The sequence below is a fragment of the Myotis davidii genome, unplaced genomic scaffold, assembly GCF_000327345.1.
Source record: "Myotis davidii unplaced genomic scaffold, ASM32734v1 scaffold346, whole genome shotgun sequence".
NCBI lineage: Eukaryota > Metazoa > Chordata > Mammalia > Chiroptera > Vespertilionidae > Myotis > Myotis davidii.
Window position 1 is genome coordinate 1,426,178 of NW_006297386.1, and position 23,886 is coordinate 1,450,063.

Consider the following 23,886-nt stretch of genomic DNA (forward strand, 5'->3'; position numbering starts at 1 on the left):
TATTAAAACTACAATCTTGACTCCTATGAAACCTGCAGAAAGAAGTTAATTTTTTGGCCTTAGTAGTTACTTAGCATTTTAGTTTCCATATTTGCTGACCATATACAAGGTGGCTTATATATGTTAATAAATATTTTGCCATGCCTTTGTAAATGAATCAGGCCAAAAATCAGTAAGACCAGGTTTTCTTTGTAATCAAGAATTATTTTGCAAGGATATTTGTGATTATAAGGTGGAAATGGTAAGAAAAAAATATATCCAAAACTTGGAAATGGGCAAAAGGATGGCAACATTTTATTCCAATGTCATGCTGGAACTTGTGTAACATTTCCAAGGTTTATTTAATTCTTTAGGGTATGCAGATTTGTTTGACTAATTATTTTCTATTGATTAGAATACTTACAACATTATATTCAACTTGTGGAGAACTTATAATGATGTAAATGATTCTTGTCCAATAACCTTGAAAATAAAATTTGTCGCCCTGACTGGTTTGGCTCAGTGGATAGAGGGTCGGCCTGCGAACTGAAAGGTCCCAGGTTCGATCCCGGTCAAGGGCATGTACCTTGGTTGCGGGCACATCCCCAGTAGGGCATGTGCAGGAGGCAGCTGATCGATGTTTCTCTCTCATCGATGTTTCTAACTCTCTATCCCTCTCCCTTCCTCTCTGTAAAAAACCAATAAAATATATTTTTTAAAAAAAGAAAAGAAAATTTGTCTAATAGAGACTTTATCTAGTAAAAGTGCAATGACTCCTCTTGTGTATAAAAAAAGACAACCCCAAATATCACACTTTGGGGTTTAGGACATTAACTGGGCTTGTAGGTAACTTGGCAATGCTCTGTTCAGTCAGTATTTATTTTCTTAGTGACTATGAATATTTGTCTCTATTATACTCCATTGAACCAAATTCACCATACTTCTGACTTTCATTTTAAAAGTGAGATATAGCCCTGACCGGTTTGGCTCAGTGGATAGAGCATCGGCCTATGGACTGAAAGGTCCCAGGTTTGATTCCAGTCAAGGGTATGTATCTTGGTTGCGGGCACATCCCCAATAGGGGCTGTGCAGGAGGCAGCTGATCAATTATTCTAACTCTCTATCCCTCTCCCTTCCTCTCTGTAAAAAATCAATAAAATATTTTTTTTAAAAAAAATTTTTTAAAGTGAGGTATAGGCGTGCTCTCCCTCCACGGAGCACTCCTAAGCCATTCCTCACTCCTCTCCTCCCCCACAGACATGTACCCCCTAATCTCTAAGGGACCCCATGAGACTTGCCACCAGGAATGCAATGGGCAGCAGCAGCTCATCCTGGGCTCACCCCCTGAACCCGTCTCCAAGGCCCCTTTTTCCCCCTTTTCTCTGACTTCCCTGTGAGCCAAAGCAGCCCAGTCTAAGCTCTCCTGCTGCTTCTTCTATGCTCTTCCTTGTTTCACTCTCCTATGTATATTTTTGCTGTGCTCAATAAATTTTTGCTTGCTTTTCTAAAAAAATTAAAAAGTTAGATATAATAGTCAAGATATGGAGATACTTTAAGTGTCCATCTATGAATTAATTAATTTTAAAAAGAATAAGATCTTGTCATTTCTGATAATATGTATGGATCTTGAGGGCATTATGGTAAGTGAAACATGAGAAAGACAAATACCATACGATCTCACTTATTTGTGGAATCTAAAAAAAAGAAAGGCTCATGATATAGAGAACATATTGGTAGATTGGTGGTTGTCAAAGGCATCAGGGGAGGGGTGAATTTATGAAGGGAGTCAAAAGGTAAAAACTTCCAGTTATTTTAAAAAATGCATATGAGGATGTTAAAAACCAGTTAGATAAATCTTTTATAAAATAGTCTAAAAGTCCCAAATTCTGCCTTCCATCTAATATACTGTCTATTAGAATTTCGTAGAGAAAAAGGCAGAGCCCAAAGGCAAAATGAAACGACACTGTATTATTTTTTACTCAGCTGAAGCCTGAAACTCCCAGTGCAGGGCTCTATGATAAAGTGGGTTTGAGGCCTAAAGGGAAACATTCCACCTAACTCCCAAACTAAATTTTATTATCAGGCACCTACTCCAGCTCTTGTTAATGAAGAGAGTAGGTGGCCAAAATTAACTTACCCTTGAGGTCAGCTTGCCACCTGGCAGAAAGAAAGAAAAAGGGCCACAGTCCTGGGTAACCTTTTAGCAAATGTTAACTTTTTGGTAAATGTGCTCAATCACTGTCCTAACATTTGATAAATCAAATTAATCGCAATGTGGTAATTTTGTACCTCAATGTGTTACCAAGAAGGATTAGGAGAAGGGGTAGGGAGCTCATCCCCTATAAATACCTATACTCAGAGCAAGGCTGGTGTAAGTCCTGGAAAAGGTTACAATCTATCAGGGGTGGGCAAACTTTTTGACTCGAGGGCCACAAGAGGTTCTTAAACTGGACCTGAGGGCCGGAACAAAAGCATGGATGGAGTGTTTGTGTGAACTAACACATGTTAACACTGCTGTTGGTGAGGGAGCGGAGGGGAGAGCAAGAGAACCCTCCGCTCTTTTGGCTCCGTGGGCCGGATAGAACAGCCGAACGGGCCGGATCCGGCCCGCGGGCTGTAGTTTGCCCACGGCTGACTAGTTGGTGATGCCAGACTTTGAACATTAAATAGTATCAGAAGAGCTATCAATGCAAATACTCTAGGTTAGAGGAAGGCAAGACTACGATGGACTAGGGCCGGGGTCAGCAAACCGTGGCTCGCGAGCCACACACAGCTCTTTGGCCCCTTGAGTGTGGCCATGAAGTTTCAATCGCACTGTATGTGCACACACACACGTGGTATTTTGTGGAAGAGCCACACTCAAGGGGCCGCAGTTTGCCAACCACTGTCCTATAGAGAACATCCCTACCTGTCAGGAAGAGGTTCTAGGTAGCTCTGTGGTCCAAGCTCCTACTATTGATTCTGCCAGTACAGGGCATTCTGAATGAACTTTGATGAGTGAAATGTAAGGTGTTTTTTGTGTGTTTGCTTGTTTGTAGGAATTAAGCAAATGTAGGAATTTTGCAAACTCAGGAATCCATAAAATGGAACTCTAGAGAGAGTAAAGAATACAGAGTCTATCCAGGGATACCAATTCTAATTCTTAAGAGTAGAGATATAAGAACAACAGTGTTAATACAAATACATGTATATTTAAATATTAAATGAAGATGAGGGGAAGGGGGCAGCAGGGCAGCAGGACCAGAGGCATGAGGCTGAGTTCTAACACACACTGACAGACAGCAGGACTGCACAACCTAGGGGTAAGGGAAGTTCTAGCCCCCAGCAGTCAGGACTTCTCTCTCCCCGAGCGTGCCCTCTAAGCACCGATGATGGATGGCTCTCTAGACATCCCATTGCTTGAAATTTAGCAAATCTGAACAGCCCTCTAGACATCAACATTAACTCCCCAGATACTCATGTCTATCTTCTAAAACAAATTGGACCGAAAGAAAGAAAATAAAGGAAGATGTAGCAGGAGATGCGTGTTTTTGTTTGGTGAGAAGACTCCAGAGCAGTGGTTCTCAACCTTCTGGCCCTTTAAATACAGTTCCTCATGTTGTGACCCAACCATAAAATTATTTTCGTTGCTACTTCATACCTGTAATGTTGCTACTATTATGAATCGTAATGTAAATATCTGATATGCAGGATGGTCTTAGGCGACCCCTGTGAAAGGGTCTTTCGACCGCCAAAGGGGTCGCGACCCACAGGTTGAGAACCGCTGCTCTAGAGCATGTTACAGGGGTTGGAACCCCGGACTAAGTCAACACCTAACCTTGGTATCAAGTGCAAGGCACGGAAGCAGCAGTGAAACATCTGAACACCAGCCCTGGCCGAGGCACTGTCTGTCTTGGGCAAGACATGTAGCCACCCTGGTCTTATTTCCATAGTTGTAAAATGGGAGAATTCAATCAAGAGAATGCGCTCCTAGTTTCCTTCCAACTCTAACATGTTAAACTCTACAAGTTATGAGTACGACAGAACCTGGCTGGAGAACCTAGTGAGAGAACATGGCAAGAGAACCTGGACAGAACCTGGCTAGAGAACCTCGCTATGTTGATCAACTGAATGCTGTCTCTGTGTCATTCCTTCTTCGCCGACTCCGTCCACACCTTTGGGGACCCCTGGACCTGTTGCGGTTGGACCCCAACAAAGAAGCAGCTACCTGTAAAAGGTAGCAAGGTGTCATGACACTTCTTGGCTGTAAATAGCACTCATTCAGAACCTGAAATGTAATCTGAGGTGTCCTGTCAGTCTCCTTTTCTTCCCACCACACATGCTATAATACCTGTCCCAGGCAATGTTATCAGTTGTGACTTTGTGATCTGAACAAACCTTCACTATTTTGGTATTAAACTGGATTTGAAAAAAAAATGGTTATGAGTACAAGAAGATAAATTTAACAATAGATTGAAAGAATAGGAAAGGAGAATTTAGTTTTACATAAATAAATCAGCAATAATTATTGGATCCACCCATTTACAAAACCTTTAAGTTCTTTAATTTCTGAATAGAAACCAAGCTACCTTAAAGAAGGGACAATTGCAATCATAATAGCAATGCTGCAAAAAAGCAGGGGCAGGGGCAGGGCGGGGCACTACAGTACAAGAGCAACATAACGCTTAAACTTGAAATGTTCCCTTAATGGCAAAACCAATCAACAATTTTGTTTTATTTTAATAGTCTTGCTTTTTTTGTAGTGGTGTGGTGTTTTTTTTTAATTAGGGTGGTGGGACGAAAATAGGATATAGACTTAAAATGTTTAAAGTTTACAGACACCTGAATGAAAATGTTTCCTGACTACATGCAAACCCCCGGCCTGGGCTTGCCTTTGTCGGTTTTCTTCACACGGTTTCCGGAGCCTGGCTTTCTCCTCTGTGCTTTGTGCCCCCTGGTTTGCAGCTGAACAAAGAACAATCCTCTCCATTTTGCATTAGTCTTGCTTGAAGAGTTCATAAGAAAACAGTTATTCGTTCTGTGGCAGGCTTTTGAGAAAGTGTAATTACACAGACACAAACAGGGTATGTGTTAGCCTAAATACGTCTGGAGCGATTTATTATTTTTGTTACAGATCAATAAGTTTTTGTCTTTGATGTGGAGACTTTCATTGAGGAAAATGTATGGTAATTCTAAGAGTAAAAGGAATTATAAAGGCATGGACTCTGGGGCCAGATTGCCTGGGTTTGAAATGCAGCCCCAGCCCTTCCTAGTTATGTGACTTGGGTTAAGTTGGTTAACCTCTCTGTGCCTTAAGTTCTTCCCTATGAAATAGGGGTAATGGTAGTGCTTATCTCCTAAGTATCAAATGAGTTCATCTTTGTGAAGGCCTTAGAACAATAGCTGGCTCATGCTACATAAGTATTTATTAGCACTAATAAATATTTGTTAAATAAGTTGGAGGAGGGGGGAAATCTGAATCCTTACTTTCTCATATTCTTTCCCTTTCATACTCACCATCTATGACTTTCTTCTGCATCTTTCCATTCTGTAACAATTAATCATCTTTTCCTACTCTTTTTTGCCTGTTATACTCTTTCTGGTTTTCCCACCACTATAGAGAAAATAAGAATCAAAGAGCAGAAAAGTCCTTCTAATGGGGTTTAGAATGACTTCTACAATGAAAAAGAACTGAGAACCAGAAAGATTAACTGACATGTCTAGGGTCAAACAGCTAATAATTGGCACTTTTTATCAGACATTCAAAAGCTCTTTCTCCTCCAAAGTACATCATCTGATATTGATCTTCCCCATATCTCTTCTTTTCTGTCCTCTCTTCTCCTTTCCCCTCCCCACATCTCTTCTTCTCTCCCCTCTCCTCCTCTCCCTTTCCTTCACCTTCTTGCTGCTCCTCCCCTCCCCCTCCCCCTTTTGCTCTCTTGCTCTCCTCCCCCTCCTCCTCCTCCTTCTTCCTCCTCTCTCTCTCTCTCTCTCTCCTACACCCCACTCCAATGGAAAGTTGGCAACTGAACTATCTTGCTCAAGTCTGTTCTAATCTGCTTGCTTGAATTCCCTTTTTCTGGCATAACATAAAGTAAAATAACTTTTTCATAGAGCTGAAACAAAAATGGAAATCCAAGATAGGATTAGAGTTTTCTACCTTAAAAAAAAAACACAAAAAACACAGTGGTATATGAATTGTTACTCACTGAATGAGTTAAGAAAGCATTAATTTAAATCACAGATGATTTTTCATTTAAAGAACTAGTATTCTTTAAAAGAATTAAGTTATATGCAATTGGTATTACAGTGGGGCCTTGACTTAGGAGTTTTATTCGTTCTGAGACCGAGCTCGTTAAGGGGCTCATTAAGGAGCTCGTTAACTCAAATTACTCTGTCAACTCAATGCAAAAAATCGGCTGAGAGACAGCTGGTATCTCAAAAAACTCGTTAGTCGGGACACTCGTAAGTCAAGGCCCCATTGTATTCTAAAATTCAAGTATATGCCATCCCATGTGTATGGGTGTATACCACATACATGCATATTTAAGCCTTTAAAATCTCACTGGTTTCCATATTGTGCTCTTTTAATCATCTGGCCACCAGACAATCATCCACCAAGTATATTTTAATTACTCACCATCATTTATTGAGTAACTACTATCTGCAAAGAAATTGGTGATATATTACACAAATGAACAAAAGACCAACAGTGTAGCTTACAGTTTAATGTGATAAACAGAAAAACAGTTAAGTTTGAGTGTTAAAATAAACACACAAAAGTATCCCCCAAGAGAGCCTCAGCCAAAAGTTACAAACTTCTGATTATAAAATAAATCAATCATGGGGATATAATATACAACATGGGAAATATAGTCAATAATATTGCATTAACTTTGTATGGTAACTAAACTTACTGTGATGATCACTTCATAATATATGAATCACTATGTTGTACACCTGAAACTATTATAATATTGTATGACAATTATACTCCAAATAAAAATTAAAAGACATGATAAACTCAAAAAAAGAGCTAAATGTAAAACAAAAGACAATCTAATCCAGTCTTCTTGGGAGACATGTAAATAATAAAGTTGTACTACATAACTGCCAATGAGGTCATTGCTGTGGAAGATCAGGTGCTATCTTAAGTGAGAAATAGTAACACAGGGAGGCATGTACAGTATCTAGGAAGGTTTTCTGAGTAAGTAGCCTGAAGCCACTGAGTAAAAAGTGATCCCGGCAGAAGAACAATAGCAAGAGGAAAAGTCTTGATTCAGGAAGGAGGTGTTCTTGGGGCTGAAATGAGGCCAGATGTGCCTGCAGGTTGGGAACAACAAGAAATGGTGCAAGATAAGGCTGGTGGAGAGGCAGGGGCTAGAGCAGCGGTGGGCAAACTACAGCCCGCGGGCCGGATCCGGCCCGTTTGAAATGAATAAAACTATTGAAAAAAAAGATCGTACCCTTTTATGTAATGATGTTTACTTTGAATTTATATTAGTTCACAAACTCCATCCATGCTTTTGTTCTGGCCCTCTGTTCCAGTTTAAGAACCCATTGTGGCCCTCGAGTCAAAAAGTTTGCCCACCCCTGGGCTAGGGCCTGCAGAGCCTGGAAGGCAATGCTAAGGATCTGTATTTTACTCAAAGTGCAAAGTGGAACCTTTGAGCGATGATAAGAAAGGGCATTACATGATCTTATTTGCATTTTAAATAAATCACTGATTATTGGTGTGCAAAAATGGATTGCAGGGGCATAAGAGTAGAAGGAAAGAGACCAATTAAGAAATTCTTCTAGTGGTACAGTGGAGACATGGTGATGTATTAGACTAAAGCAAGAAAGTGGTAAAGACATGGGAGAAAAATCAATCAATTCAAGATATATTTGGGGGATGAATATGTCTTGAATTGATTGATTTTCTTTGAGATAAAAAATTGGATGAGGTGGATGTAGTATGAAAGACACTTCCAGGTTTTTACCTAAGTTTTCTTTGTCAAAGAAATTTTGTCTGCTTGTTTGCTTGTTCTCTGGAATCTTTCTTGTGTTCCTGGTACACTATAGAAAGGAGCAAGATAATGGAACCTGGCTATGCTCTGAAACTTTGCAAAGCTTCAGAACTTCTTAACGGATAAAACTGTGGGCCAGCTCCATAAATACATTTGCATTATGATTGAGATTTTCAGGAAGTGTCCCATGCATCAATATATCCCCTGCATCTGTGCCTTAAATTCTACCAATAGGATATTCAATTGGCCCAGGACAGCATTCCATCTTTTAAAAATTTCCAATCAAAATGTAAATGTCCTAGGCAATACATCATTCTTTCACCTTAGAAAGAAATATTTTAGCAGATAGCTGGGAGGAAGTCTTTACCTGGGTTATATCATAAGTTTGGGAAACATAAAAGAATAATGGGAAAGATGCTGAATGGGGATGTAGAGGTTGCCAACCTTTGGCTTTTTCAGAGTTTGGCGAATGACCAGCTTTGGATGTCACTTACTAATTAGAATGTTATTACATATGTAGAGTCAGGTGGATAGTTGAGCCAAATAAGAAAGGTGCATATAGAATAGATTAGAATGTAGTAACAATTGAGAGCAAACTACACTGCTTGTAAACATAACTAAAGCAGTATTGTGTACTGTCCTTTCTTTCATGCACAAAAAGAGAGATCAAGAGTGAAACTGTGCCCTTGCTGGTTTGGCTCGGTGGTTAAAGCATTGGCCTGAGGACTAAAGGGTCCTGGGTTCAATTCTGATCAAGGGTACATGCCCGGACTGCAGGCTCAGTCCTCAGTAGGGGCATGCAGGAGGCAGCCAATCAAGGATTCTCTCTCATCATTGATGTTTATATCTCTCTCTCCCTCTCCCTTCCTCTCTGAAATCAATAAAAATATTTTTTTTAAGAAAGAGTGAAACTAATTATGCTAAAAAAGCACATTCAGTCAGATATTTATATAAAGAAAATTTAGGAGTAATTAAAAGCAAAGCCTTCAAAGTGAAAAATCCTCTCTAATAAAAGAGTAATATGCAAATTAACTGTCACTCCATCACAAAGATGGCAGCGACCATGGAGCTGGAGCGAGCAGGAGGCTCAGGTTGCCCCTGGTGATGGAGGAAGCCAAGCTTTCCGCCTGCCCCAGGCCAGCCCTGAGCTCCGCTCAAGGCTACAAAGTTTCAATTATAGAAGGTAAATAAATCCCAGATACCTGCTTCCAGCCCACGGGCGTGGCCAGCCTAAAAATGGCCATCAACCCCTCACCCAGGCTTGCCAGGCACCCCAGTAGAAACCCCAACCTTGAAGGGGCTGTAGCCAGCCTGAAAACAGCCCTCAGCCCCTCACCCAGGCTGGCCACACTCCCATGGGGTGAAGGCACCCACTGGGAGGCTTGCCCAGCCTGCAAACAGCCATCAGCCCCTCACTCAGGCTGGCCAGGCACCCCAATGGGGACCCCCACCCTGAAGGGGGTGAGGGTAGCCTGAAAACGGCCCTTAGCCCCTCACCCAGAGGCCAGGCACCCCAGTGGGGACCCCCACACTGAAGGAGGTATGGCCATCCTGAAAACAGCCATCAGCCCCTCACGCAGGCTGGCCAGGCAACCAAGCAGGCCCCCCATCCTGATCCGGGACTCCCTTCAGGGCAAACCAGCTGGCCCCCACCCATGCACCAGGCCTCTATCCTATATAATAAAAGGGTAATATGCAAATTGACCCTAACAGCAAAGCAACTGGGAATGACTGGTCACTGTGACACACACTGACCACCAGGGGTCAGATGCTCAATGAAGGAGCTGCCCCCTGGTGATCAGTGTGCTCTCACAGGAGGAGCTTTGCTCAGCCACAGCAAGGCTGACGGCTGCCAGCACAGCGGTGGTAGTGGGAGCCTCTCCCACCTCCTCAGCAGCACTAAGGATGTCCGACTTCAGCTTAGGCCTGCTCCCTGCTGGCAAGTGGACATCCCCTGAGGGGTCTCAGACTGCGAGAGGGCACAGGCCGGGCTGAGGGACCCCCCCGCCTCAAGTGCACAAATTTTTGTGCACCGGGCCTCTAGTATAATAATAATGAAAGTGAGTGAAGATCATCAAAGACAGATGCAAGAGAAAACAGTACAAGATTAATTGAAAAGCTAGATCTTGACTCTTGACTTCATGTATTAAAAAGATTATATGGTAAAACTAATGAAGAAATACAGCAACAAACTTGAAAACTTATATTAAGAATTTGAATACAATTCCAATTATTTACTTATTTAAAATTGAAACACCATTTACTGAAACTCGACTACATTGACATCTGTGAGGTTTTATTTGCTTTCTCATTCTTTCAGCAACTATTAAGCACCTACTACTTCCAGGAGCTTCTGAGTGCACAAGACTGCTAAAGTCCCTGCCCTCATCGGAGCTTACATTCTAGTGGGAGAGACAGACAATAACTTTGTCAACAAATAAATATGTAAGAATTTCATATTTCAAAGAGTGCTGAGTTTTATAAAGTGTTAATGGGGCAGAGTATCAAAATAAAAGAACAGAGAAGAGGAAGAGTATTGTCGCTATAGTTAGCAAAGGTCACTTAGAATTCGTAACTTTTAACATGAGATCTGAATAAGAAGAAAGAAGTCATGTGACTATTTGGGAAGTGAGCATCCAAGCACAGCGATGCTAAAGCCCCTGAGGCAGGAAAAGCTTTATATGCTTAAAGGACAAAGGAGAAAAGTATGGCTGGTGATCATGAGGAGCCAGTGGTAGATGGTGGTGACTTTGGTGCAATGATTCAGAGGCAAAGACTGGGTACCTTGTGAAACATGATATTGCATTTAGATCATGCTCTATTCACACAGAGAAGCTATAGGAGGGTTTTGAGCAAGAAAGAGATATGATATGATTTGTTGTGAGAGAAATAAATTTCTTTAGATGATCTGTTCTCTACCCAGGAGGGACAGGGGAACTCAGAGGTGAATTCTTATGCCAGCTTATGTGGGAAGATTATGGCAATGCCTGGGGGAGAAACTAAGTCATCTAGTGAGCCTTCAAAGCTGATTTAGCCAAAGGAAGTGGGTAAAAGAGAGGAGACAGACCATTTCATGATCACAAGCAGCATAAGCAAAGACACTTTGGAGGACACAATGTGCATGGGCACGAGAATTCTAGCAGGTCAGGATTAGTGGAGAAAGAAAGTTAAGACACAGCATGGTGAGGTCAGATGTGGAGCAGATCAGGACACTTCATGGAAGGACTTGTACAGGCTAGGATAAGAAACATGAGCTTTATCTTTTGGACAAGATACCGAAGTATTACAAGCAGCATGACCAAAGGATCCAATTTATGATTTAGACAGAGTAACCTGAAGGTAATGTCAAAGTCAATTTTGAAAATTAAAAAAAAAAATTCAAGTTTGACAACAGGAATAGTTGAAGATTAGGATGCTGATGAAATGATCCAGAGAGTGGTTGACCAGACCCGGAATATAGTTGTGTTGGTAGTAATAGTAATAATAATAATCAACTTCAACACTTGCTCCGTTTTAAGCAGACAACCCATATTCACTCAATGTTCACAAAAGTCCTACAAGGTACATCCTACAAGGTATTACTATTTGCATTTTACAGATGACAAAACTGAAGCAAAATATAGTTAAGTAACTCACTTAAAAGTAATAGAGCAATACAAAAATAATTCAAGTAAGTGGTAATGGTGGGAAGTGAGGGTGAGGAAATTCAAGAAATACTTAAGGGAAAAATATTTCAAGACATATTTAAGGAAAACATTGGTAACATTTTGTGAATATAAAAAGTTAAGAAAACTCACATTTCCAACTGTGTCTTTTGTGTTTGACTATGGCATTAATTGAGATGGAATAACAGTGGGTAAGGAGTCAGAAGTTCTGCTGGGAAGAGGATGAATTCAGTTTGAGATATTTGAGGAATCTGCAGAATACCAAAAGGGTATAGGGAGCAGAAATTTAGAAAATTAATTTGAAATCTCCCAAGAGAGATCTGAGACAAAATTAGAAAATTGCATGGCACTGGTATATACATGGAAATAAACACCATGAAAAACTTTAACAAGACAGCTGCATTTTTACTAATAGCATAAATAGAAAAGGAGATCATGGGACTCAGTAAGCATCAGCTTCTTCCCTAAGGAATCAGCAGCCCTGACAGTTTCAGATACATCCTTAGGTCAAATGAAAAATAAAAACTGAGAGGGATGTTGGTCAATTTATTTTAAAAATGCAGTATTTTAGTTGCTTACAGTTTTTAAAGAACACTTTATCTTCATGCCAACATATAATTTAGAGTTCAACCAAATAAAATATTTCAAGCCATAGAGTTTGCTGAAATTGATGATGGAATTTTTCTTATAAATTTATTTAATAATGAAAAATTGGTGGATAGAATTTTATTTTAAGGTATAAAATATGTAAGAATCCTTATTTTTCTGGGAACTACTAATCTTCTAGTCAAAAGTGATGAAGACTATGTAATAATAAGGGACAAAATAAATCTTTCTACTCACATGCCACTGAATATCTAAAATATTTTTTCATTAGGGGATTTTTTTCCCCTACAATATATGACTTTGGATTCCAAGTACTGAATTCCTGTTAACTATAATGAGTAGAAAACTAGGAGATAGGCAGTGCCCTTGGCCGTCCTGGATCTGTCTCTTGCTTCAACAGTGTTTGGACGGTACAGACCCAGGGACGCCCCTTCTTCCAGCCTCCAGTCACTCTCCTGCGTCTCATCCAGTCACCACCTCAGAACCACCTCCAGGACCAGCCAACACACCAGGTTTTTTTCCTACCTTAACTCCTTATTGCCAGACAACCATGAGCCCCCAAATTCGTCAGAATTATTCCACCGAGGTGGAGGCTGCCATCAACCGGTCAACCGTCTGGCCAACCTGCATCTGCAAGCCTCCCGCACCTACGTCTCTCTCTCTCTGGGCTTCTCTTTCAACCAGGAAGATGCAGAGAAGAAGCAGGAGGGTGCTGAGCATCTCTTAAAGTTGCAAAACCAGCGCGGGGTGGCAGCATTCTCTTCAGGACGCGCTGAGGCCTTCCAGGATGAGTGGGCAAAACTCAGGGCCATGGAAGCCACCCTGGCCTTGGAGAGGAGCCGAACCAGGCCCTTTTGGAGCTGCAGGCCCTGGGTTCTATCCACGCAGACCCTCATCCTGTGACTCCTAGAGAACCTCTTCCGGGGTGAGGGTGTGAAACACATCAAGAAGATGGGTGACACCTGACTCACCTCCGCAGGAGAGTATCTCTTCCAAAGGTTCACACTCAAGCATGATTAGGAGCCTTTGGAGCCCAGAGGCCTTTGAGAGGCCCCTCTGCAGCCCCTGGTGTCTGGCTTTTACCTGAGCCTCTTCCCGAAACTACTAGCCATTCTTTTAACTACCTGAAGCCCTCTCCCATGCATCGGACTAAATGAAACAATAAAGCTTTTTGCAGGAGAGAGAGAGAGAGAGAGAGAGAGAGAGAGAGAGAGAGAGAGAGAGAGAGAGAGAGAGAGAGAGAGAGAGAGAGAGAGAGAGAGAGAGAGAGAGAGAGAGAGAGAGAGAGAGAGAGAGAGAGAGAGAGAGAGAGAGAGAGAGAGAGAGAGAGAGAGAGAGAGAGAGAGAGAGAGAGAGAGAGAGAGAGAAAGGAAGGAAGAAAGAAAGAAAGAAAAAAGAAAAAAAACTAGGAGATAAATATAACCAGGTTAAACAAGAAAAGTAGATAGGAATATGATACAGACTTTGTCCTAGAGGTAGCTACTCATAGCCTGGTGGAGGAAATAAATGAGATCTTGTTAATCTCTCTTCTTAACGATTATTAACATCTCCTTTCTTTCTTTCTTTTGCTTCCATTTACAGAAAATTCTTAATCAACCAATAATGGACCCATATCTTTCATATTTCCATTGACTTTCTGTAATACTAGATTCCAGTGACATTCCTTCCATTGAATTCACAGCATTTATTATTATAATATACTTGCCTATTAATTATACATGCTGTGATGTCTCTTGTATCACCATTTTTAATATCATTTGCAGATTCTATCATTTGTATATATCTTGTATCCCCAACTGGATTATAAACTAAAGTTAGCAATCTTGTTTTATTCTTGCATGTATCCACTGCTCTATCATGCTGAAAAGAATTCCTTAATTCTCAATAATTATTTTAATCAATCAAACTACTTTTGATTGATTAACATATTTTTTAAAAAGATTAATTCACTCATTCAACTAAAAAGTATTCAATACCTATGATGTGTCAGCAGTTACCCTGGAATTATAGCAGTGAATTCAATACAGACCCTAGCATCTTAGAGCTTATATATTACAGGGAAGAGAGATGATAACTACATATTCCAGTAGATAACATATGATCAGATAGTATTAAATGCTTTGAAGAATAGTACAGGCTAAGGGAATGGAGTGTGATTGCAATGACCAGAGAAGAGCTCTCTGAGGAGCTGACATATGAACAGCTCCTGCCCAAATAAAGTGTGAGCACTGAATTCAAAGACATAAGAGTGAAATTCCCTTGGTGAGTTAAAGACATGGCAAGAAGTCCAGAAGGCCTGGATCAGAGTGTGCTAAGGGAAAAGGGTTAGAACAAACTTGGGAAATGATTCTAAAAATTCATTTTATTTCCTGGCCAGCATGACTCAGTGGTTGAGTATCGACCTATGAACCAGGAGGTCAAAGTTTGATTCCCAGTCAGGGCACATGCCCGGGTTGCAGGCTTGATCCCCAGTGTGGAGCATTCAAGAGGCAGCCAATCAATGATTCCCTCTCATCATAGCTGTTTCTATATATCTCTCTCTCCTTTCTCCTCTGAAATCAATAAAAATATATATATTTTAAAGAAAAAGAAAAAATACAACAACTTATTTTCTTAGACCTGATCCAGTAATTAAGTTGTTAATGATTTAGAGTGATATTCTTGCCTTAGTATCATCAGGTTTGGTAATAATGTCTGTCTTAATATACAGATGTGATAAATATGAAAGGAAAGAGTATATGTAAAACCATTTTGAACAATTAAAGGAGATATCATTATCATCTTAAATCCTCAACCTCTGCTTTAAGGTTTTACAGTGTTCTATAAAGATTAAAAAACAAACAACAACCAAACCTCCTTTCTTCTCTAGTTTTTCTATAAAGATATGGCCTCCATTATTTAAAGCAAAAATTAACAGAAGGAAGAAATATAGATAAATCCACAAGCGTAGTGGAAAACTGTAGCATACTTTTCTCAATAATTGATAGAACAAGCAGATTAATGATACAAAATAATAGAATAAGGATATTTACAAAAATAATAGAATAAGGAAATTTACAAACAACTTAATAGATGTACATAGCACTGCCTCTATCTACTCAGAATATACATTTACAAATTCACATGGAACAATCATTGACCTTATATTGAGTTTAAAAAATCATATGAAGAAAGCGTTATGAACACAACACAATCTATAAATTAGTAGTTTTTAATATCAGAAAATCTCTATAGGTTAGAAGAGTGTTAAAAATAAAAAAAGATATAATAAAGGAAAATTAAAATAGACGATATCAAAAGTAAGGACATGTTGATTTTAAAGAAATAGTCTTTAAAGGCATATATTTGGGGGGGAAAGAGAAAAACTAGAAAAAATTAGATAAACATTCATTTTGATAAATTAAAGAACATCAAATTAAACTCTAAAAAGTAGAAGACAGACTAAATATTCATAGAGAAATTTGTGATCTAGGAAGCATACACACAATAGAAAAAGGATCAATGCCAAAGTTAGTTCTCTGAAAAGACAAATAAAACTGATAAACCACTAGTGGACAAGTAAAGGAGAAAGAAGACACACCCATACTAGAAATGACCAAAAGAACATCTTGCAGATATTAAGATATTAAGAGGATACTGTGAACAGTTTTTTACAATGAATATAAATTTAGAGCAAATGGATAAATTCCCAGAAAAATATAACTATGACTCAAGGAGAAAGAGGAAATATGAATAATCTTACAGCCATGAAAGAAACTGAATCAATAATGAAAAGTCTCCCCACAACTGAACTCCAAGCACAAATAGTTCCATTGGCCAGTTATCCAAGTATAACACATGCTTATTCTAAGAAGCTAGCATTAACTTTGATATCAAAACCCAAAGGAACAATAAGGGAGAGGAAAATTACTGGTCAACCTAACTATAAACAAAGATCCAAAAAAGCTTCAACAAAGTAGTAGTAACAAACTAAATTCAAAATTATATTTTTAAAAGGATAGCACAGTTTAATAAAGGAAGATTTACTCCAAAAATATGTTTAGCATGACATGAGAAAAACAATTAATTTAACTTTTACATTGTCATATTAACTCAATACAGGAAAATCACTTAATAATACCCAATATTTATTTGTAGTTAAAAAAAAAAAAGTATTTAGCAAAAAAAGAGTAGGAAAGAACATCTTAATCTGGTAGGGTTGGCAAACTTTGTCTTATTAAAGAGCCAGACAGTAAATATTTTCAGCTTTGCAGGCCATTTGATCTCTGTCACACTACTTAACTTTGCCATTGTGGTACAAAACCAGCTGTAGACAATAATGACATTAATGAGCAAGGATGTGTTTCAATAAAATGTGTTTGTTTATAGAAACAGGTGACAGGCAAGATTGGGCCCATGGGCTATAGATTGCCAACTCCTGATTTAGAGGGTAGCTATAAAATATAACTTATTGGTATATGTCACAGGAAATGGTGAAACCATTTCCTTTGAGATAGAAATAAGATAAAATTTTCCACTGTTATTACTGTGATTCACATTGCATTTGAGGTTGTAGTTAGTACAATAAGGCAAGAAAAAGAAATAGAAGGTGCAAAGATTCAAAAGGAAAAATTAAAACTGCCAGTCTTTTCAGAAGAATTATGTATATATATATAAAATCCAAAAAAACTACAGGTAATTTCTTTTTTAAATGCATAGAATTTAGCATGATTTCAGGATACAAAAATCCAAAAGAACTATAGGTAATTTCTTTTTTTAATGCATAGAATTTAGCATGATTTCAGGATACAAAATCAATATAAATTTTTTTCCTGCAAGAACCAAAAGTGGTATAGAGAGCATCAAAAATATAAAGTACCTAAGAATAAATCTATAAAAATAGGTATAAGACTTCTACAGAGAAACTGATAAACCTGAGAAACATTAAAGAGGACCAAATAAATAGAACTAGAAAACCTATTCATGGGATGAAATCTCTATATTTTAGAGATGTCAATTCTCCCCTACTGTATCAAATCAACAATGGCAGGTGCTGAAGAGGATGCAGAGAAAAAGGAACCTTCGTGCCCTGCTGGTGGGAATGCAGACTGATGTAGCCACTGTGGAGAACAGTATGGAGTTTCCTAAAAAAACTAAAAATGGAACTCCCATTTGACCCAGTAATTCCACTTCTAGGGGAGCAGAGGTGGGCAATGGGGGAATAAGGACTTATATGTAATGCCTTAATCAATAAAAAAAAGTAAAACAATAGAAAGTTTTCCCAAATTCCCAGAAAAACATAAAATAAAATAAAAAACTACAAACCATAGAGAAAGATATTGGCAATGTATAAACACAAAAAGATACTGGTATCCAGAATATAGAAGGAATTCTATAAAAAAATTTTAAAAGACAATATAGTAGAAATACAGGCAAAAATTTAAACACACAAAATGGAAACAAAATTGTTCAAAACAACATAATGAACAACATAAAAATGATGCTCAATTTCATTAGTAATCAAGAACATGAAAACTCCCATAACCATTAATATACATCAGACTAACAGAAATTGTTAAAGTTTAACTATGCTGCATGTTAGTAAGAATGTGGCTATGGCTGAAACCGGTTTGGCTCAGTGGATAGGCTAACAGAAATTGTTAAAGTTTAACTATACTGCATGTTAGTAAGAATGTGGCTATGGAAACTTGAATATACTACTGGAAAACTATTTAACATTATTTGGTAAAAATGAAGATTATATTGCCTTTGACTCAACATTCCCACATCTAGAGAAACTGCTACATTTGTACACTAGAAAGCAAGTAAAAGAATGTTCATAGCTGGAAACACACCAAATGTATCCCAACAGTAGGATATAAATGTGGCATATCCATATAATGAAATACTATACAGCATTGAAAATGAATAGACTATATGCAACTATAGCAAAGTCAACAACATAAATATATCTCTTAAATGTAATGCTGAAATACAGAAGCTAGGCAAAAAGGATACATGATTGCCAATCTCATCAAATAGAGTTTTAAAAAACAACTAAACTAAAATGTAATTTTTTGAGATATGTAGGTGTTACTGTCTCCTTTCTTTTCTTTATAGTTTTACTAGAGGCCCAGTGCATGAAATTTGTGCACTGGGCGGGGGGTGTCCTTCAGCCCAGCCTGAACCCTCTCCAAACTGGGACCCCTCAAGGGATGTCTGACTGCCACTGGGGTCAGGCCTAAACGGGCAGTCAGACATCCCTCTCGAATCCAGGACTGCTGGCTCCCAACCTGATGGCCAGATTGCCCCTAACTGCCCTCCCCTGCCAGCTTGGTCCCCCACAACTGCCCTCCCCTGCAGGCCTAGTCACCCCTAAGTGCCCTCCCCTGCTGGCCTGGTTGCTCCCAACTGCCCTCCCTTGCAGTCCTGGTTTCAAATTAATAGTTTTAATACTGGACTCTTTTCCGTTTTTAAAGTATCATTCCTACATACCGTATAAGATAAAATTACATTCACTACCACCATATGGTCTCAAACTCATACACCAAAAAATAAGAATTAAAAATGGTATTAATGGACACATTTTAAAAACTAAAGTAGTAATACTTTTAAAACATAGTTTTCATGAAGCTCTATTAGTCTGACATTCCTCTGAGCCTAGAATTTGTCTTTTCAATTCTATTTTGAGCCTTTTGGTCATTTCTCTGATAGCAATGCCAATAAAGCCACCAGTTGCCATTAATCTCAGTTCTATGAAGGAATAAATCATTCCCACAATCAATTAAACAATGAATGCATTAAAATAAGACCCATTAGAGCTATGTCTAGACATTCACCCCATAGTTATGAGACAGGCTTGTCATAATCATTTCAACTTTAACTGGATGTTTCTTTAATAATTCCTTCCAGCAGAGACAAGACTGAAGATTTTATTGTGGGAGTACCCAAATGCAGTAGAGTTTAAATTGAAATACTCCATCGGGAATTTCAGCTCTATGTCTGAAAAGCTTCCCTGTACCATTAATTTGGATGCCAAGGATTGGTCCTAAGCTTTGTTTTCCAGTAACCTATCATGCAAAAAACACTGTGAGGTTTGTAACGGTACCAGCTCTTTTTCACATTCCCAAGCTTTTAATACATTGCCTTGCAAAGATGAAGAGAGCTCACAGACAATGACAGTCTGTGATTTTTTTTCCTTCAAGCGGTCAACCTTACAAGAAGACTGATTTCAAGGTGTTTTAATAATTTGGGCCTTTGTGGGAATAAAAATGTCTAAGAGCTTCTTGAATTCAGTTGATCTTTACAAATAAATGTATCAGTTATTTTTTCATATTTAATTTCTTAATACTATGAATATATGGATGAATTTCAGTAATTTTCAGAGAAACTTTGAATAAATTGTTGAACTAGTTTCTAAAGTTTGGTTGTTGTTACTCTTGTTGTTGTCAAGTTTCATATGTCATATTTTATTCGCCAAAAAAAACCCACACACTCATTTCCACCCTAAGGAAATAGAGAAAAAAGGAAGTCACTTATCTAATGATTTGTTGGCAACAGTAAATTTCAGTCGCTTCTATTCACTGATATATCAACAATTTTTTCATTAAGGTAATAAAGGGACAGAAAAACCATAAACATATAGAATTTCCATACTGTTAGCATGGGAAGAGACTAGATAGAGCTGGGGCGAGGGAGCTTGATGGAGCAAAAGGAGAGCTCCCTAAAAACCTAAGCTAAAACAGAAATGCTCTTAGGTATAACAAGTGAGTCAGGGAGTTACAAAATGCCATATTTTGATTTATTGCCATTAATAAAATATTTTTCAATAAAGAAAATTATAATGGGAAATAATTTTGAGAATTTGTCCTGGATGTAGTGCCAATGAAGCAGAATAGAGGGAGTACCGGTGATACCATTGTAATAATCTGGTTATTATTTAACTGGGAAGAAGTACAGGGAAGACTAGATTATTAGGCATGCCATTTATACAGCTTTCATAATTTAACACTCTCCAAGTCTATTCCCCGCTGATGGATGGGGGAAGGGACTGAAAGAAGGCAGTTTAGATGCATGCCCAGTATGGTCTGAGTGATGTGGGAAGGTGCCTACCTGTCTCTCAGCCACACCTGGGAGCAAGTCAGTGGCCAGGATAGGTGTGGCCACTTCAAGGGCGTGAAACCTGAATATTTAAACTTCTAGATAAAGCAGCACGCACTCTTGCCTCTCCTGCTTGCCTGTGCTCTTGTGACTGTTGCAGGAGGCATGCTCCCTTGCATTCGCCCATGTGGCTCATGGCCATGTGGGACCCACACAATGGACTAATGAACTTTAATTAACTGGTGCTGAACTGGACCCAGCTGCAACATGAAATGGAAGCTCTGGTCACTGGTCCTGCTTTTAGTTCTACTGGAACCCCAGTTGCACCTCTTTCAGGATTGGGTTAAAGGGCATGGGACTTTGCAACCTGAGGAATGTAACTCCACGCAAGTTACACATCTCATTCTCCTGTGCGAATCTTAGAAAATTCATTTTCCAAAGATATCCCAAGAACCTTGCTCCAGCGAGCGATGGGGGAAGTTTGATTCTCTGGTGACATAAGGGTCTGCTCCAAGTACTGAGCACACTCAGGTATCCTCCCACTCTAATCAAGGTTGAGCCAAAATTATAAGCAGGTGTCTAACCTTAGGTATCAACCTTAGTGACTTAAAAATACACTCAGCATTTATATAGCAACTTCCTAAACTAAAAGTGGACCATGGGTGTCTAATCTGGATCCTTGAGTGAGCATAAGAAGGTTCACAAGCAACTTAAATTGTAAGCAAAATATCATGCACATGTATATATAACACAACTTTCTAGGGAGAGAATCCACAGCATTTACAAATACTTTTTTAAATGCATACAAGCTTTCAGCATCATAACATATATGTGGTGTATGTCTCATTTAGTTCTAGTTCCCATCAGAATAATCTCATGAACACAAAGAAAAGTACTTTATTAGGGTTATGTAACTAAACATTCCAAGACTTTTTAATTTTAGTTTCAGTGGATTTTTTCATCTAAGTATATCAAGTGCTCTAGACAGTAGACTTTAAAAATAACTAAGAGGCCCAGCCAGTAGTTGAGTGTCGACCTATGAACCAGGAGATCATGGTTTGATTTCTGGTTGGGTCACATGCCCAGGTTGCAGGCTCCATCCCTAGTGTGGGGCATGCAGGAGGCAGCCAATCAATTATTATTTCTCATCATTGATGTTTCTATCTCTCTCTCCCTCTCCTTTCCTCTCTGAAATCAATAAAAATATCTATTTTTTAAAAACTAAGAAAAAGATGTTCCTGTGACACAGACAGACATATAAAATGATGTGTCCAACCCCTGTCTGTCCACCTCAGACCTTTCCTCCATTACCTCCAGTCATATGTAAACCTTCTGGGGAAAAAAAAAAACAACAAAAAACCACACACAAACACACAACACACACACACACACACACACACACACACAGACACACAACTGACCCTCTGTGAATGTATTAGAGATAAAAATAAGTAAAAATAAAAATAACAACACGATATATTCTTGTATTATGATCTTGCCAATGCAAAGAAATAGCTCATAATTTCATCTACTATTGCTGGCTGGTTATGGGAATTAGAAACAGAAGTATAATGATGGAAACATGACCTTTGAACAATGGTTGAACAATATTCTAGCTGTGTCTAGCCAAGTTTGCTGTCATGCACCAGTTCTTACTATGACAGTTTTGAATGTCTTTTCCGATAGCAGCATTTGAGGGACTAATTTAAAATGAAATCCATGTTCGCATGCATACATAATAGGGAGAGTGTGGGAGGTTAATAAACACATATTTCTCATGGAAATAAAAAAGGACAAATTGTTTTTCATCAATGGAAAAACACATAAGAGGAAATATACATTACATTGGGAAAATATTATAAATCAAGGTTCACCTCAAATCCTGGCCTACATGCTCATGCTTATTTTATTTTCTTTATTCAACACCATTTGTTCTTTCCTGAATGCCAGCATGTGATAATAGGAATGAGATCCTATTGCAGTGAGAAAGACCTGAGTTATAGTTTCAATTAATCATAAACTAGAACTTTGATGGCTCAACTTTTCATTCTGTAAAATAGAAGCAACAACAGATTCTTCAGAAAAATTTAAGGAAGCTGCCTTATCAACAGAAACATGACTTCCTTTAGCCCATACTTGTCACTGTTTTTGAATCTCCTTATTCCAACTCTGATTTCAAATCTATGCATGAAAAAATGCTCAGAACAATGACTGACACATTATGGCCCTCAAAACACAGGGATAACTTATGGTTGGAATTAAAATGGTCATGGTAACTTTTCTAAATATACTTTTATTGATATCAGAGAGGAAGGGAGAGAGAAAGAGAGACATAGAAACATCAACGATGAGAATCATTGATCGGTTGCCTCCTGCATACCCCGCACTGGGGATTTGAGCCCATAGCCTGGGCATATGCCCTGACTGAGAATCAAACTGTGACCTCCTGGTTCATAGGTTGGCACTCAATCACTGAGCCATGCCAGTCAAGCAGGTCACAGTAACTTATACCTGTAGATAATATCTTAGTCTTATGGTTTATCTTAAAAAAACATAAATATCTTAAAACTTATACCTGAAGTCAAGAGTTGAATTGATTATATTTGATATTTAAGAGTTAACAACATTGTAAATCAAAGTCAAACTACATCTCTGTTACAATTGGATTTTTTTTTCACTATAGTATACGATGATACCAATGGAAGATCTGACTCATGTCTTACAGTATTTGCAAATTTACAGTATTTGCAAATTTATAGTATTTGCAAATTACCTCAGCAAACATGGAAGCAATTTACAACCAATCATGCTACATATTAAAATTTCACAATATTCTGTCATCTATTGTTGTCATCAAGAAGAACACTTCCGACTTCAGAAGATGGCGGCGATATAGGCAGACTCGTCCCAGGTCGTGTTGTATTTTAAAACTGACTACACAGTTATCCAACACATTAAGAAGAAGCCTCTTAAAACAATTTACTGAGAGGAATAATACAGTGAAAGAGTCACTGCCTAGAAGATTATTTCCTCTTAATTGATGTTCTAAACATTTTAATTGCTTTAATGCACACTAATCATCAAAGCTTAAACTCTGCCTTTGCAAAAACTCTTTCAATATTAATGTACCCATTAGAGTAACACTGTGTAGGTCCCTACAAACAAATTGTTAGAAAACTCTTGATCAAGAGCATACCCCTAATGATAATAAAGGCCTGTATCTGAAATAACTAAAAACAGGGCCTAAGATTGGGGGTTTTATCCATTCACATCTCATCTTTTCAGAATTAATTTGACTCTCCAGTTCCTACAAAACTGACAGTCTTATGGGTATTAACCTGGACTGTAGAGTTGCAAGTCACAGAAATCCACGCTAACTAGTTAAAGCATAAAATAAAGAGAGGGTGGAGTCTTATCACTGAGTGGCATCTCACTATTGTGGTTGAGATCATGTGCTATAGATTCTTATTTCAGCTCCATGCCTTTTTAACTGTGCAATCTTTGGTGAGTGAGTTATGCTTTCCTTTCCTCGGCTCCTATTAAATGAGGACAGAGATAAAAACTAATTA